General features: G+C 39.0%; 1 long non-coding RNA gene across 1 annotated transcript; it reads left to right on the top strand.

The window, feature by feature from the left end:
• Positions 1-1,576: 1,576 nt before the first annotated feature.
• Positions 1,577-15,227, top strand: LOC133976558 (uncharacterized). The gene is made up of 3 exons (XR_009924842.1): positions 1,577-1,794; positions 7,319-7,392; positions 15,079-15,227. It is a non-coding gene; the product is annotated as an uncharacterized LOC133976558 (long non-coding RNA).
• The last annotated feature ends 1,844 nt before the right edge of the window (positions 15,228-17,071 follow it).

The raw sequence follows: 17,071 nt of genomic DNA, 5'->3' as shown, positions 1-17,071 counted from the left end.
ATCTTTAATTCAAATGTGATGAGATTCAGTCTACCTTATTATTTTGAACATATGCATATGAACTATATTTATCTCAGTTACAAGTTAAATGAATTCAAATGAACTGACAGTGAGTGAGTGTTTGGTGATGAATGGAGACGCAGAGCAGAAGGTGTGTCTGTACTTTAGCACGCTGGCACCAAAATGGACGGATCATAAATTCAGATGGTGCTCTAGGTCCTCTGCAGAATAAAGTTCAAACACTGTTAACATTAATCAGTGGTGACACGCTAACCTGTCGAGGTGCAAGAGTACTACCAGTCTACATTATGGTGGGAAAAAACCTTTGCAAGAATGAGATTATTTTCATTTATCACAACATTTATCTCAACTGTTGATAAATCACTTCTTTACTATAACATGGCTTCTTGTCATTTAACATTTAAAGGAACATATAATGCACATTTTAGATCCACATTTTTATTATGGGGCTCTACAAGATTATCTTTTTATGATTTAAATTATTCTTTATCTTATTCTGACCCTTTATGCAGCCTCTCAGTTCAGCCTCTGTCTGAAACAGTCCGTTTTAGCTCTTGTGTCTTTAAGGCCCCCTCCTGATGAGCCCACTCTGCTCTGATTGGCCAGCTCTTGGAAGCAGCCCCGTTTTTACGGAGACTACGTTAAACAAACAGTAGTAGTAGTAAGGTTTCATGTTTTCTTTCAAAGGTTTCACTACTCAAATAAACCTGTAAATGTTAAGAGCACAAATCCGACTCAAATACATGCAAGTGGACAATACGAACAACCTGAGAAACAACCGTAGCAACAAAAGCTATAGAGCGGATGCACCACAAGCAGGAAGTAGCGATAACTATGCAAACAAATCACTCAGAGCAGGTTCAATCCCTGATTTTTACTTTCAGGTATTTTACACATGTTCTCGTCAAGTATTGGAGCTTTGACTCTGTTTAACAGAGACATCCGACATCATAATAGAAGAAGAATAACACAAAAAGCATGACATGTCCCCCTTTAAAGCTCAGTTACAAAGGTTTACATCTCATTTACACTTCCTCTGGATCATTGGTCAAAGGAAAACTACATTATGCATTACTGACACGCAAAACATTTGTATCTCTTGCAGGCAAGAGATAGTCTAAGAATAACTTTAAATGGCACAAACTTAATACAGTTTTTTCCACTGCAGACAGTTTGCAGACTATATTCCCAGATTATCACTCAATCAAAATGCACTTTTACGGTGTGGTCTGTCCCTTTAAATGGCTGAAACTGGCTCTAAAACAAAAGATCTTTTCTCCCATTGGCACCACTGAGCTCACATATACACACACTCACTTTGTATTTCCCTCACGTTTTCCTCGTCAGTAGTCAGTTTTTAGAGACAGTGTGAGAAAGAGGAGAGAGAGAGTCTGTGTGTGTGTTAAAAAGGGGAGGGGGGGGTCTGCCAACTGTGGTTTGTGGGAGATTACATAACGCGATTAGATTGCAGGAATCTGAGAAAGAAGTCCTATTGTTCACAACCATGTGAGGGAGCGAGTGAGAAAGAGAGAGAGAGACTGTTGTTCGAGACCATGTGACACAAGGTCACAGTTCAAACACAGGAATGACAACATGAGGCCCGTAGTTGGATGAAGATACAAGAAGACAGTGAGACGTCATCTTCGCCTCCTCTAAACCAATTCATCTTTTCTCCAGCTGTATGTCTTCTCTCATATTTTTTCGTTCTGGGAGAATATTGACAAATCATACCTTGTGTGCTTAAGAAGCGCAGAAACGTCACCATCAACAGAGGTAATAATCCAGCCTCCATTTTGAGATTGTTTCAAACTCTAAGCATGACTACTAAATTAGGGTTTGACTGCTAAACATTTGTTCCTATCTAGTTACATCAGAATTGAACTAACAGGTGGCTACAGAGTGATATGATTAGCATTTTTAAAGTGTCTTAATACAAAGTGTATTGACATTATGTCGAACTCCACATGAAATAGAGGTCTTTTTTCCTCAAAACCCATTCATAATTCTGCTTTTAAAGTCACACAAGGTTCAAAGATGTAGCACTGTAGAGCCTAGAGCGCACAGTGTGTGTGTGTTTTAAGCCTCTACTACAAACAAACAAGAATTACAAGATAAGAAGTGAAAACATGAAGAAACAAAGCTGAAACTACATAAAAAGACAGCCGTGTTGTCGCTAAATTCCCCATAGGGTGGGTTATAATGGTTTCTTCTATGGACTCAAGTGTGTGTGTGTGTGTGTGTGTGTGTGTGTGTGTGTGTGTGTGTGTGTGTGTGTGTGTGTGTGTGTGTGTGTGTGTGTGTGTGAGACTTGCTGTTACAGCCTTGGGTTAAGAGCAGCAGGATCAGACCTCCTCTGTCTATTAATAATTAAACTTTAATGGTCAATATAGCCTGGGAGGTTGAAGTCAGTGCAGGATACACCAGGGGCTTTACTGTGCACTGCAGGAAGAAATATGAAAGAGGGAATTAGGGAGGGGGAACAAGCTGGAGTGACAAGGAATTAAATAACAGAATAAAAACTAATGACTCCTACATGTTCGCAATGTCTTTTCTGTCAGCGTGACGATTTACAGTATGGCTGCATATGAACATTTGGGAAAAATCTGAATCTAGTCTTAATTTGGATTGTGATACCTGCTGTAAAGATTTTGTCTCTCACAGTCTTTACAATAAAAGTCCAAACCTGTCATTGTAGAAGAAATGCACTAAACAAGACAGGCATAACCTTATCTACAAAAATAAACTCTAATGAGATGAGATGACAACGGTGACAAAGGCCGTGATGATGATGACGAAGAACGTTAATGACAACGAAGAAGCCGCGAAGTCACAAATAACCGTGACACGATGCCATTAAAAAAGGGGTGAGATGAGTGGGACAGGAGACATTATTGTGTGTGAAAAAACGACGGCGTAAAATGGCACGGCATCTAAAGTTCATGCACAATGATGAAGAGGACGACATTTGCATGCAATATGTCTTCCTACAAATGAGCGGATTTGTAGAACGGAAGACTCATTTCACTTAGTTAAAGTTTTGCAGAGAGGACGAGGGGAGATAGCAACTTTTAAGCAACTATCAGAAGATGAAAAATATTGTTACTGGTTATTCTTACAGGAAGTAGTTTAACATTACATCTACGCCTGTCACTGATAAAAGTATCACATGAAGTAAAGGAAGACGCCTAATGCCTAAAGCCAACAAAAATCAATAGGCTTTTCAATTGTGAAATTAGTTTGGTTTTACGGCAATATCCATTTTAAACAAGTCCAAAAAGACTGTCACTACTTTTTAATGCAGCTTTGCACACCTGCTGATGATTCCTGGTGTTCCTCTTAGCCTTAGAAGATGCAAATACTGCATATGGTTTCACAAACACTAAGTAAAGATACAATATGTGTCTTGCTTTCAAACTAGGACATGCGATAAAAGCAGCATTTTAACAAAGCGAGCAAACAGCGTACGGGAGCTTGACTGTGTAGCAGCAGAAAGCGACTTTTTTTGTGTCACGTTGCACATAAACACATTTAGAAGAGGAAGAGTGGATCCATAAAGACACAATCCCACTTACAGAAGATTAAAAAGACTTAAAACCACAAAGCATAACATAAAGATCTCCATTACTTGACAGTTTCTTTGTAAACCAAGAAGAACTTGAACACACATCTGGTAAGACCCCTGCAGTCCACCCACACCAGTGATTTCATTTACTTTGGCTGATTAGAGCTCCTGCACAGACTGTGAATGACTGGGATCTCTTTGTCACATATGTTACAGGACAAATCCCACCTGTATCATTCTACAGTATATGCACATAAATTGCAGTAATCTCACATTATTTTCAACTCCAGCTTTTCCAAATTTCAACCAGAACATAGATCTACTTGCCTGTGGTAGCTAAAAAACACTTTAAGAACCACCAGTAATGCTAATTTGAATATTACTTATCTTCAACTTTAGAAAACTGCTTGGCTGAGATGGAAAAGCAGCTTAATGTGATCAAAGAGGTTGAAAGCACTGCAAATTCAAATCTTCACAATACAGTATTACACAGTATTACTACCTTGTTGCACTTGTTTCTGTTTCAGTACTGTAAAACGGAGAATGCACGCTTAGTTTTAATTCAACCAGCTCCGCTTTTGTTTCATGGAACTTCATTCTGGTCAAAATTCACGGCATTTTCTCTGCACCTCGGCAGTAGCTAGCTGCTCTGTGTTTTACTACAGCTATAAAGCCAGACAGGGTGAGGCAGGACTCTAATTTATGACTTCATCAATCTGCTCCGGAGAAAAAAAACAGCCTGAAAGATGGAGACATCCCTTGCAGCAGAGCAGCATTATCTTCTCAATATCTCTGTTTCTCGCTAACAAATCTTGTTGTAGAGGAGACAATGCTGGTAAGAAGAAGAAGAGGAGAAAAACAGGGGGATGAAGCTGAAAGAGAACACCAGCTACACTTCCCTAGTGTGTATAGCCGTGTATGACTTTAGAATATATACTCAATTCTACACATAAACCAGTTTTTACTCACACAAAAAAGAAGAAGCTGCAGCTCTTTATTTCTGGCTCAGACTTCTTAAAATCTCTAAAGACAAAAAAAGGGTTGCAGGGGGAAAATAACTGGTTGATTATACATGGTGTTTTATGTGCTGAAGGTATATGAATACAGTACAAAACAACACTGCTGCCCTGCAGCAGGGTCCTTTCAGAACAATGTTACACATCTGGATAAAGACCCTGCAATTAATGTGCTGTGAACAGAAATTCATGAGCAATTATGACTCTATTCTTGAAAACAGAGCTGTTTTCTAAGAACTAATTTTAATTGGAGCCAGTAATTGCATTCGTTTAGTAAGAGTGTGTGTTTTTTTCTCTAATGGTAGGTATACCGTTTTGGATGTAAACTCCTCCATTTACAGCAGGATATTAGCCATCAGTAAATGGATTACATTTGGACGATGACGACAACTTCCCCGACTAGACTGCTAGACAGCTCTAGGGAGGGCTTCCCACTGCACCACAACACAAACACACACACTCTGCAGCTACAGAGTAATCGACAGTCTGGGAGTTTTCCTGCTGATGATGAACTTTTCTTCTTTTTCTAATCAACCACTCCAATTCTTTGTCGTTGTGTCATTCTTCCTCCTCTCCCCTCCGCTGTCAGCACTGGTCTGACCCAAATGACAAACCCACACACACAAACACACATACACACACTGTGCATGCAACCTCTCTCACTTATTGCCTTTTACTTGCTTTCTCTGACCTTATAGCACAGTGGATGGATGCATACATACATACTAGTATATAAATATACAGCTTAAAGCAGCTTGAATCAACATTTTTTACAACAACAATATATCACACACATGGGTGGGTGAGGTTCACGATGGTGTGAGAGCCTTTCTGGGTAGGTGTATGTTTAATTTCATATCATTACGATTAATAATGTATTTTGTTTTGTTTAAATGTTGTAAGTTTTATGTCTTGTGTCTGAGGAATCCCTCGGAAAAAAGATGGTGCATCTCCTAATTACATTTTGAGATAAATATCAACACACAGTGTAATGTGAGAGGTATCGTTCGTACTGATGAGCCTACAGAGAATTATCAGCAACTCTGCAGCTCCACTCGGCTTTAGAGTATTATGGGAAGTTTGAGCCCATTGTTTACTGCTTTGGCTCAATTTTAGGACAGTGTTGTTTTCACTTGTTTCCAATGCCACTAACTGCTCAAAAAATCTGATGTACAGTAGGTTTAATAATATGTATAATATATAAAGTTTCTCCCCAGAAACAAATATGTAACAGATATGGAGTGCTACCCCCCTAATCACAGCCATTGATGATCCAAGTCCAGCTGATCAAAGCAAACTTCAAACTAACTTCAACCTGCTGGAGAATGTTTGGGGTAAAATATGTCTCCATGTGATGATTATCAAACTGAACTTCCGCCTGCTGTCTGTCCTGCAGTGCTCACACATCTGCACCTGTACAACACTGCAGTTCACTGTAGTTTGATGTGTGTTTATAGTATCTCAGTCAGACTGTGTAAACTGTTACAATGCTTGTTAAAAGAGTTTCCTGCCAGCAGACGTCTGATATACAAACTGTACAGCAGACTATAAAAACAGAATGAAGTTTAGTCACATCGCTAGAAGGACAATGCAATATAAGTCATGGGGAGTTAGTTATTAAGTGCACAGTTGCCAAGTGATGTGTAAAATTCCATTTTGCATGCAGCCTCACTGTATGCACACATCACTTCACTTCACACTTACCAGGCTACAGGGGGGGAAAAACACTCCAATTTCATTACTAAATACAGTAAATGAACCACTGAAGAGCTTTAAATTAATACTGACCCCAGTGTTTCAAGACAAACTAGTGACCAGCAGCTGTACTCTCAGGGGGAAATGTTTGTTTTGTTTGGAGGCGGCTGGCTTATGAACAGAAAATCCCAGTAAAGCCCATATGTTTTGATTTAAAGGAGATCTCTTGGAAATGGAGAAACACTACAGTCAAGAGCATTTCACAGCAACCCAGGAGACAAAAATCATAAAAATGGAAAGTCAAACTTTGAAAAGCCACAGGTTTTAAAAGTTCTCTTGCTCCAGGATTAATTATGTCTCAGCATTGTGTCGGCGGCTGACAGCATCCCTCATCTAAATGCCCATAAAAACTCGCCTTATGGATCATCGTCTTACAGCTACCGCACTGCACTGATCCCCAGTCAGCCTCCGCATCTGTGAGCCTCACGGGAAATTTCCTCCACTGCAGACACACACGGGGAAAGACACACCCATACAACAAAATACCCTGCAGTGAAGAAGAAGAAAATGTAGAAGACAGGTTCTGTATCAGAGAAAAAGAAACAAGTCAAACTGCAGATTTGACTGTAACATCAGTATGTGTCTGCAAATATGCTTCTGTATGTTTCTATGAGTGTGTAGGCGCCACAATCGATAAGTACATGTTTGTTATATTTGAAGTGTTTGTTCAATTAAGGCAAAGCCACAGCAGCGTAAAGCTTTTATGAAAATAAAAACCATCAATCCACCAATCCAAACAGCTGAATGCTGCCATTTACAGTAGCAGCCCATGCATGCTCTGATGGATGTTGTACTTTTTATGGCCTCTTAGGGGATTAATTGCTTTAGTACTTCAGTACTTTATGCTTCTGCTTGCTCAGCTCCTTTTGAAAAAGAGGCTGCTAGTTCATTCAGTAAGTAAAAGTTCAAATGATGATCAGTTAAATTTGTGTGTTTGTTTGTCTTTTTTTTGGCCTTCATTTAGTGTTAATGGGTCCTTTTGCAGTGCCCCACCCGGACATCTGGTGCTGTTTCATTGTTTGATGACCCATGGAGAATGTAAGTATTACAACGCAGCAGCTTATCTGTCGGCTACCGAAGTTACTACTTCCAAAAAAGTAGTCCTCCATCACACTGAGAAAACACATACACCGACAACCAATTTGAAGCTTTGGTGACTCAAAGAAAGCTGGACACCAAAATTTGACACTGTTGGAAATTTAAGACCAAATCCTCATTGTGCCACAGCTGCTACGACCCACAATAACAAACAAACCAATCAGAATACAACATGAAATGACAATGAAATGCTGTCATGTCAGGTGTATCACATCTAGAGGGGGCTTCTACCTGCCGTCTCAGTCAAACCTGGCATAAAGCTACAGATGATCCTTTATTGTAGACAAGTCTGCAGCTCCACATACCTAATAAGGCATACTGAGTTCTGATCACAATGCAAGCTAACATGACATAACGAGATGGTTTATTTTTTCCATGTGTGCGTGCAAATCAGACATAATACACTTGTACATGTGCATGTGTTTGTGACTTGTCCATATGTGTATGTACCTGCACAATATGTGCATCCTTGCCTGCATCCGTTTGTGTCTGAGTGTGTGTTGTGGGAATGCATGATCAATATGTGCTTGGTAATCACAGTGATTTATTGGTCAGAGAATCAATCAACAGTATATCGATCAGCTCTGTAGAACACCTCCATAGATAATAGCGCTGCTCGCATAGACACAAAACGTCTCTCTGGGTATCACCTGCTCAATACTGAGAATGTACTGTACGTGAAGCACGTAATCACGCCTCTATCAAGGCTTTGAAAACACTCACACACACACAGGCAAAATACTTTTAGTGTGAACTCAGTTCTGTGTGCATGCATTTGAGCAAAATCATGCCTGTGTGTATGCAACCGTGTGTGTACGTGTGCTGCATGTGTGTGACTCAGTTGCATCCTTTACTTTCCATTAGATTTCTCATGCATCTATAATGCAGCCTCCATGCATCCAGATAAGTCCTCCGCTAGGGGAGGGACAACACTGTCTCATGTTCATTTAGCCCTGCTGGGGCAGTAGCAGCAATGTAGACGAATATGAAAGTACAGACACGCAGACACACACACACAGACATACACACACGCAAGATTTACAAGTGCGTGTGTGCAATAAAGTAAGATGGAAAGCGTTTACTACAACAAAACATCTGTCTTATTGTCAGTATTGCTTATCAGCACAGAAGATGATGAAGAACATGGCCACCAGTCCTTCTTTAACATGAGTGGATAACAGATAAATCACTAACATATTCAACATATTTCAAATGCATTTAGTTTAACGTACTTTGAGTAATGATGGGGCGAGAAAGAAGTTTTGACTCATCTCTTATTTTTGCTGAGTAAAAGTCAAGAGATTTTAAAATGGAGGTAGGCTTCAGACGTTAAGCTGAGCATCCTGCGGCTGGTTTTATTTTATTACCACACACTAATACGGCTGCCAGATTTGCAGAAATACAAAAAACATGTCCTCCACAAAACATGTCCTCCATTTTCTGTTACCGACCTGCACAGGAAGACGGTAGATGTAGGCTTCTTGTTTCCAGCATGTTGACTTGAATCATAGCTTGTACAGTAGGTGTAATTAACAGTTTGAACATTGTAGTGTGTTCTTAATTGGTTAATGATTCATCCTGTCGCAATCAATTATTTAAGATACAACTTATTTATGTATTTAATTGTATTCATTTGTTTTTGTGGGGTGATTTCATGATTTAATTTGTTATCACTTTGAATTCATGGAGTTGCATCAGATGGGTTTTATATTGAATAAAGGCTTGGTAAGTTTTTGGATAATGAAGCAGTGATCTACAAAATGGCCTGTCCTAATGCATGATAAGTGCATCAAACACTGATTATCAGTGTATTATCTCAAATATTGCTATTTAGAAGTAAAACGTTGCTTATAATATCATCATAGGAGGGCTTATATTTCCATAATAGTGCAGAGTGCAACTTTCAGCCGGTCTACATGCCTCCTCTTTAGCTCTATATGCCTGGAATAATAATGCCTGCTGTGTTTTTCAGTGTTTTCGGTGCATGCAGTCAACCAAGCAGTTGTAAATTAGGAATTGATTTTACATGGGTGTGTGGGCGTTGGTTGTATTTATGGTAAAGTAAAGCAAAAACAACAGAGGAGGAGAGACAGGAGGACAAAGAGAAAAGAGGGAAAAGGAAGAACTGATTCCTCCCCTCTTGTAAATAAAATCTGTCTCTCTTTCTCTCGCTCTCTCTCTCTCTGCAGGTTTTTCACTTTCAGGAAGTCGACACTAAATCACTCTAGAAAAAAAAATCACTTCTTTGGTGCACAGCAAGATGAAAAGAAAGCAGGACGAGTTTGTATGTGACGGTGTTAAGGGGGGGGGGGGGGGGGGGGGTATCTGTTTTCTGTGTTTGTTACAAGTTAGTGTCTGTCTCGGCTCTGCACCACAGGGGAATTAATTAACTTAATCTGAGTGAAACTCTTTCATGCTCCTCACCTGCATAGTGATTCAGTGTGTTTCTGTGTATGTGTGTGTTTCTGTGTTTCTAACACTCATCTCTGGTGTTGTTTGTTTGAAGCCGAGTGATAGCCGAGGAGGCACTGCTCCAAATGTGTTAGGATAGAGAAAATAAACACAGCGCTGGTATATTGGCTTTAGTAGACAGATAACTTAGACTGAAGAGATATAGTGGAGTACAATCTTCTGATATTCACTTTTAACAGAGAAAAGCCTTGAATTCAGCTAACATCATCAAAACTCAGTGTTATTGCTATCAAGGTGAGGCTTGCGGCCATGTATCTTTAACGATGGAGAACTGTGAGACAGAACATGGCCAAAAGCAGTAGACTAAGTTGATCGACAGAAAACTACCAAAACATCAGATAATAATTATTCTTCTGAAGACATTTATCGAGCTAAAATGACACATTTGATCTGATTTTTCTCCTCGGATGTGAGGATTTGCTCCTCTTCGCTGTTGTATGTGTGTAAAATTCAAATCTGGGGAGTGTTAAAAGGGAAAGCAAGGAGTGTGAACATGTGATGGGTTATTTTTTGATGACATTTAATCGATTAATAATGAAAATAACTTTTAGCTGCAGCCCTAGTGGAGACTTTAATGTCAATTAATTGATTTTAAGGCCACTTAAAGAAGTGCAATAAGTATCAAACATGACACAGATATATACATATATATATATATATATATATATATATATACATATATATATATATGTATATATATATATATATATATATATATATATGTATATATCTGTGTCATGTTTGATACTTATTATATATATATATATATATATATATATATATATATATATATATATATATATATATATATATATATATATATATATATATATATATATATATATATATATATATATATATTTGCTGACATGACCAATGCATTAGCAGTTATGTTTCCACTCTACTACTTGTTTTCCCTCTTCACTGACTCCTGAGGGGAATGTCTGCTTGTAAATGCCCCATGATCTTCACCAGCTGATCTGTTCCATCACTGTTATGACATTTAAACACTAGAACAGACTTTCTGCCTTTTTTGCCCACCGACTACTGTGTCTGTAGCAGTGCAGTAAACCAGCTTCCTGTATCCCTTCCTCACCACCTTCATTCATTCCTTGTACTGCTGCTTTCCTTCCAACTGTATGTATATAAACTGATAATGGTGATAGCTTCTGCTTCATTCTCCCATCCAATCTCACTCTCTCCATAATGAAAAAGTAAAAACACTATTTATGTGTGTGCGAGAAAGGGTAGAGAAGAGATTCCATTAACGACCATTAGAGAGAGAGAGTGCTAAATACGCTAGCACTTAACGTTTCTGTGTCCTCCACTGTTTCATGTTAGAGGAGGTAATGATGGAGGGAACGAGGAGAAAAGAGACAGCGAGAACATGCAGAGATGAGATTGGACCGAATGCCAGAGAGACAGAGGCGCAGACTGCAAAATGAGGGGAAAGGATTTTAATATTTAAGCAGCTATTCTTTCTCAATTTCACTGCAATCACTGAGCCGAATCTGTCCGTCATTACATATGTCTTGGAGTGAAAAACTCCAAAGAAGAAGAATGAGTCAAAATTTGCTCTAAAGCGAAGCTCATCGTCCACTGATTCATCTTTTTTTCTCCTCCCTCTATTCCCCTATTTCTCCCCTAACAACTCTCCATCTTCCTGTCCACCCACATCCCTCCTTCCAAGCACTTTCATTTTTGTCTTACTCTGCTACACTCTTTTTTCCCCCTCCCCCCACCAGCATATACTGCTTGTCTTGCTCTTGTTTTCACGCCTCGCTACCTCTTCCTGTACCTTCATCTCTTTGCCTTAATCGTACCCGCCTCTCCTTCCCCCAGTGGTCCAGTTTTCCACGGTGTCACTGACGGTCTTAATGGTACTCTAACTCTTTCTGGTTCCTTTTTCTATCCCTCTGATCCCTCCCTCTCTCATCAGATCCCTCTCCCACTCACATTCGCTTCATCTATCCCTTCTCTCCATTCGTTGTTATTTATTATTCATGAATCTGGTTCAGAGGGAAAAAAGAATGAAGATGCATCTGCAGCTTCAAGAGGTCCCCTTTGCCAGTGTGTTAGTGTTTGTGTGTTTGTGTGTTTGTGTGTGTGTGTGTGTGTGTGTGTGTGTGTGTGTGTGTGTGTGTGTGTGTGTGTGTGTGTGTGTGTGTGTGTGTGTTTGTGTGTGGCTGGCTGCAGCTGGGCTCTGCATTGGCGCAGTGAAGCAGCTCCAGACTGATTTTGCTGCGGTGTGCTTGGCAAAACATTTGACCAAATCACTCAGAAAGATTTTACACTACAAAACAACTATATTACTGACATCTAGCATGAAATCCTAAAAGTACACTATACTGTTTTCAATACTGAGCTTGAAGGAGACATACTAAATTGTTTTAAGATGACTTTCAACCAAATGTATGGGTTTCAGGCTTCAATAACTAATTCAAAACCAAACACTTCTTTTGGTTAACCTCTATATTTCTGACTGAAACCTGACTGGTTGTGTGGGAGTTTGGGTCTCTGTAGAGTTTTTGCTGGCAGGATTTTTTTTCAAAGGCAAGGATAGAAAGTGCTTAAATATAAGCAAAACAGCATTTCATACACTAAAGGATATGAAACAAACTGTCGCACTCGGGTTAAATAAACAAAACCCATAACTCACATTCATGCAAACTTTATGCAGTGCTGTAGAGGAAGAAGCAATACCACTTTATTAAGATGTCCTTAAAGTAACACAGAAAAATGCCCCCTTTGAGTGGGTCTGTATACTATATATTATACATAATTAGTTTATGATTCCTGTGCATTAACGTGTAAGTGGCATTTTACTGTTGTGGATGTTCAGTTTAATTAGCCATTATATATCACAATGCATCATGTTTCATGGGCTCATTGTATGTTTTATATGAAAAAATGTACAGCTGCTGCCAAGGAGAGAAAACAAAGTAGTAGTAGAACAAAGCAGCTTAAAATGAAAATACTCAAGTAAATGCTTGTAAGTCAGTACAGTTACGTAAATAGGTGCGCTTCATAAAACAGCACCTAAAGGCGCCTTTCATCATTTGTGGGAGGTTTAATATTTAATAATGACCTTTATATGCTTTATATGCATATAAATAAACACCACAATGTACCGATTCATACATCCTTCTGCGCCATAGGCTGTTCTTGTCCTCTGTAATACAAACTGACACACACAAACACACACACACGCACATCAGTCCAATTAAATTAAATTCACAAACTCTTCTTCGTTAAGCAACAAACTATTTGCCAAATCCATTTGCATAGAAATCTCTTTAATCAATATCATTGAGAACAACCATCTGCAGATTCAGCAGGACTGGAAATGTCCTAGACACACTTGGGAGGAATCTTCCAATTATAAAAGTTTCTTCATTTGGTGTTTTAACGTGTCAGCATTTGACGCTTTTTGTAGTTTAATTTGAATAAATTACTTTTGCTTATTAGATCCATTTGATCCAATGATGAGACTGTCAGCATGTTCAATCTATCATTCTGTCCATTCACCTGAAAATCCACAATAGCAGCACCTTCTTTATCATACCTTTTAAGTATTGTGTCCACTCTTGAGGCTGTTTGAAGCAGCTTCAAAGGGGCTCCAATCATTCTGAATACAGTCCATTCACAGTGTCACATGAAACTGTATGAACTGTATCAGTAATAGCGTAAACAACCCTTTGAAATAAGTGAATACATTTGTTTTTTTCTTCCACCCATGAATGTGCCACAACCACTCCACTTCAGATAATACACAGTAATTAAGTTATTTTTTGGCCAAACAATTTATAATAGATGCACAGGTTCGAAAACAAATCCACCTCACTAGAATTAGAGGTTATTAACTAATGATTATTTCAGATAAATCTGTTGGTTATTTTCTTGATTAATCATTTAATTGTTCTATAAAATGTCAGAAAATAGTAAAACATGCTGTTATAAATTGCAAGAGTCAAGCATGACACCATCAGATGTTTTGTTTTGTCCGACCAACAATCCAAAACCCAAAGATAATATGTTTTCAGTCATGTATAAGAAAGAGAAGGATCAAATTATAACATTTTTGGAAGCTGAAACCAGCAAATCTTCTGCATTTTTGCTTTTAACTAAAACAATTATCTGATTATCAAAATATTTGCAGATTCATTTCCTGTTGATTGATTAATCATTGCAGTTCTAATCAAAATGACATCGTTCACCCAGGTGAAACTTAATGCAGGTATGTCTCTCCCTTCTTATTCTGTATTACTGTATATCCCTCACCCTATTTTATTTAATGGGTTAGTTACACATAAATTAGTTTACAGAGCAAAAGAAACACAATAAATAACTTGGATGTTTTGGGAATATATATTTTTAATATTTTATTCATCACATTAAGGCACATTCAGGCACATTCAGGCACATTGCATGGGCAATCCAAACTTTTGTCTATCTATTATTTTAAGATACCATAACAAAGCTTTTGGGAATGTTTGCCATTTCTATGCCCAGTCTGCCAATCCAAATTCATATAAATGTTAAGTTTGTGGAGCGTCTGTTGCCCATCAGAGGCACCCGGATGGATTTACTGACTACAACAAAAACAGGCGTTTCATTTATGTTCAGTCAAGGTCTCTCACCTCCACTCGCTCATATCAAGCTTGGCGTGAGACGTGACAAATCACTGGCCGATTGTGTTTCCTTCCAGTTGTATATGGTGCTTCTCATCAAATATAACATTTATTGTTGGTCGTCACTCGTCAGGGCGTTTGATCTACTCCACTGGTCTCCTGTTTAGGTTTTGACCCTATAAGTTTATTTAATTTTAATACTGGACACCACTGATTGGATGCAGGGGTGTTGTTTCAGGTGACCAATGCATGCTGCTTTTTGGTGCCATGCCTGTCATAAAATTCAGATAGGAACTATAAAGCTGTTACTCATAAAGTGGTTTCTGGCTGCCAAGTTTGCCTTCTGCTCCTGTGATAACACCAATTAATGCAAGGAAAACAGATGGCGGCACTGGGCAAGGCAGTCCTGGCCATTTTGTGGAATTTAACTTAACCACATGTAGGTACTGTTGGTAAGATGGAAAGATGGCCAATCGTGTTTACGACATTCACCTTTTTTTCCCTTTTTTTCTTGTCTACTCAGATCACCTGTGTTTTTTGGACTGGATACAGCAAGTCCAGGGGTTCTTGCAACTGGAGCCATTTATTATCTTGGTCCCGAGTCTGTCTTGATCCTGAAAATAAAATTGGGAGAACTGGAGTCATTCTTGCTTGCCACCACATGTGTTTCAATAAAATTACCCCAGTATGAAATATTATATTTCTTCCTTAGTCTTTATTAGCATCATAAGTACATCACACTGGGTTTGGAGTTGTAACTATTTTACTTGTGTAATTATTTAACGTATAACTTGTGAAAATGATATTATGTTGCACAGATTTTGCTCAGTTCTTACCTTTTTGCAGGTGACACTCAGGGTCATTGCTGTTGATGTTAGTCCACTTTGGGGAATCCCTCTGCAGAGTCTCAGTAAAGCCACTGTGTATCTTTAGAAACCATTTTAAAATCTTATTTTACTGGATCTTTTTTATAACTCTACTTATTTTATATGTTCTTAGTCTCTTCCATTGCTCTACATTTCTCTTTACTTCCTCCAGTAAAGCACTTTGTAACTTCTGTTTTAAAAAGTCAGGGAACCATGAAATGTGGAAAATGAATGTATGCCCACTTTTCTCACACCTTGGACAGCCTTTAGCCTAAATTGGACATTCAATAGCTGAGAGGAAACAGAGAGACGTGACATGAAAGGCTACCGGCCCAATCTAAACAGAGATGTTTATGTTGGATGTAGTGTAACTAAGTGGCTACCGGGATGCTTGTCCTCTTTGTTTAATAGAAGTAAGTGCAAGTTCATTTCTGCAGGACTTTAAGCCAATGAAATCATCAGCTTTAATTGCACAAACATTAATAATAAAAATACACTATCTTTACACTTTGCTAACAAGCTTGTCTGGGAATGACTGATCATTTTCTGAAGCGAGTCCTCTCCAGCAGTCTGCTTTCTCAAATGGTGGCATTATTTTCACTTTGGCAGGAAGCACGGGAGTTCTTGTGGCATTGACTGCAGAGACTTTTAACTCGTTGCAGGCATTTTTTGAAGCCCAAACTGAGGAAGAGGTGGGGGTGAGCTGTGACATAACAATGTATGGCTGCTGGGACTCCCATGATGCCTCTCTGTTCCTTGTAAACACACTGCTAACAGCTAGGTGAGGCAGCTGCTATAAATAGCTCTTGTTTGTACCCGCTACACCCACCCACCATACTACGCATGCATGCACGCACACACACACACACACACACACACAAACTCATACATAAATCTATGCGATGACATGTGCACGCAAGCAGCTGCACTCATACATAAGCAAACGCAGGTGGACACACACGCTACCACACTGACATGCTTTCCTCTATTTTCCCTCCATCTCTTCCTCCCTTCCCTCTCTGTGTATCTCTCCATTGTGCTCCCTCTTTCCCTCCGTGTCCTCTTGGCAGCACGGCTCCATCTCCTACTTATCATATGCTCTGTAACAGATGGTGGATATGATAATTACCAAATATACTAAACAGTGAGCAAATTTTAAAAAGTTCAGCGAGACCCTCCCTGTCTCTCTCCCTCACAGACACACATACATATGCTTTTGCCACCTTTGACAGTCTGATAACTCTTTCCAGGAGAGGAAAAGGAAATATCAGGCATGATTTTTGCAGAAGGCAGCTTACACAGAGTTAAGGCAATGGAAACACCAACACACACATACACACACACTCTCACGAGTCAAAGATAAAGATGATAGATATGGAATATCCCTTCCATAATCACAGTGCAGCATCGACTCTTCGCCCAGAGCGCCCCAAACCAATTACAGTGCTACACATTTTTAATGAATCCATTGATTCCGATGAAACATGCTGATCAAAAAGCAGTTTTGGTGCTAAATCCTGAACCTCATTACAGACAGGAATAATACATCTTCTCCTGCCCTCTTTTCCTTCTCCCCTTGTGTGCTCCTCCTCTTTTTCTCTCTCACATATTAAAAGAGGGTTATAGGTTGTTGGTATCGCAAGTAAAATT

Source organism: Scomber scombrus, chromosome 24 (assembly GCF_963691925.1).
Source record: "Scomber scombrus chromosome 24, fScoSco1.1, whole genome shotgun sequence".
In the NCBI taxonomy this organism is placed as follows: Eukaryota; Metazoa; Chordata; class Actinopteri; order Scombriformes; family Scombridae; genus Scomber; species Scomber scombrus.
The sequence above is the reverse complement of the archived record's forward strand: the minus strand, read 5'-3'. Positions and strand labels throughout refer to the sequence as shown.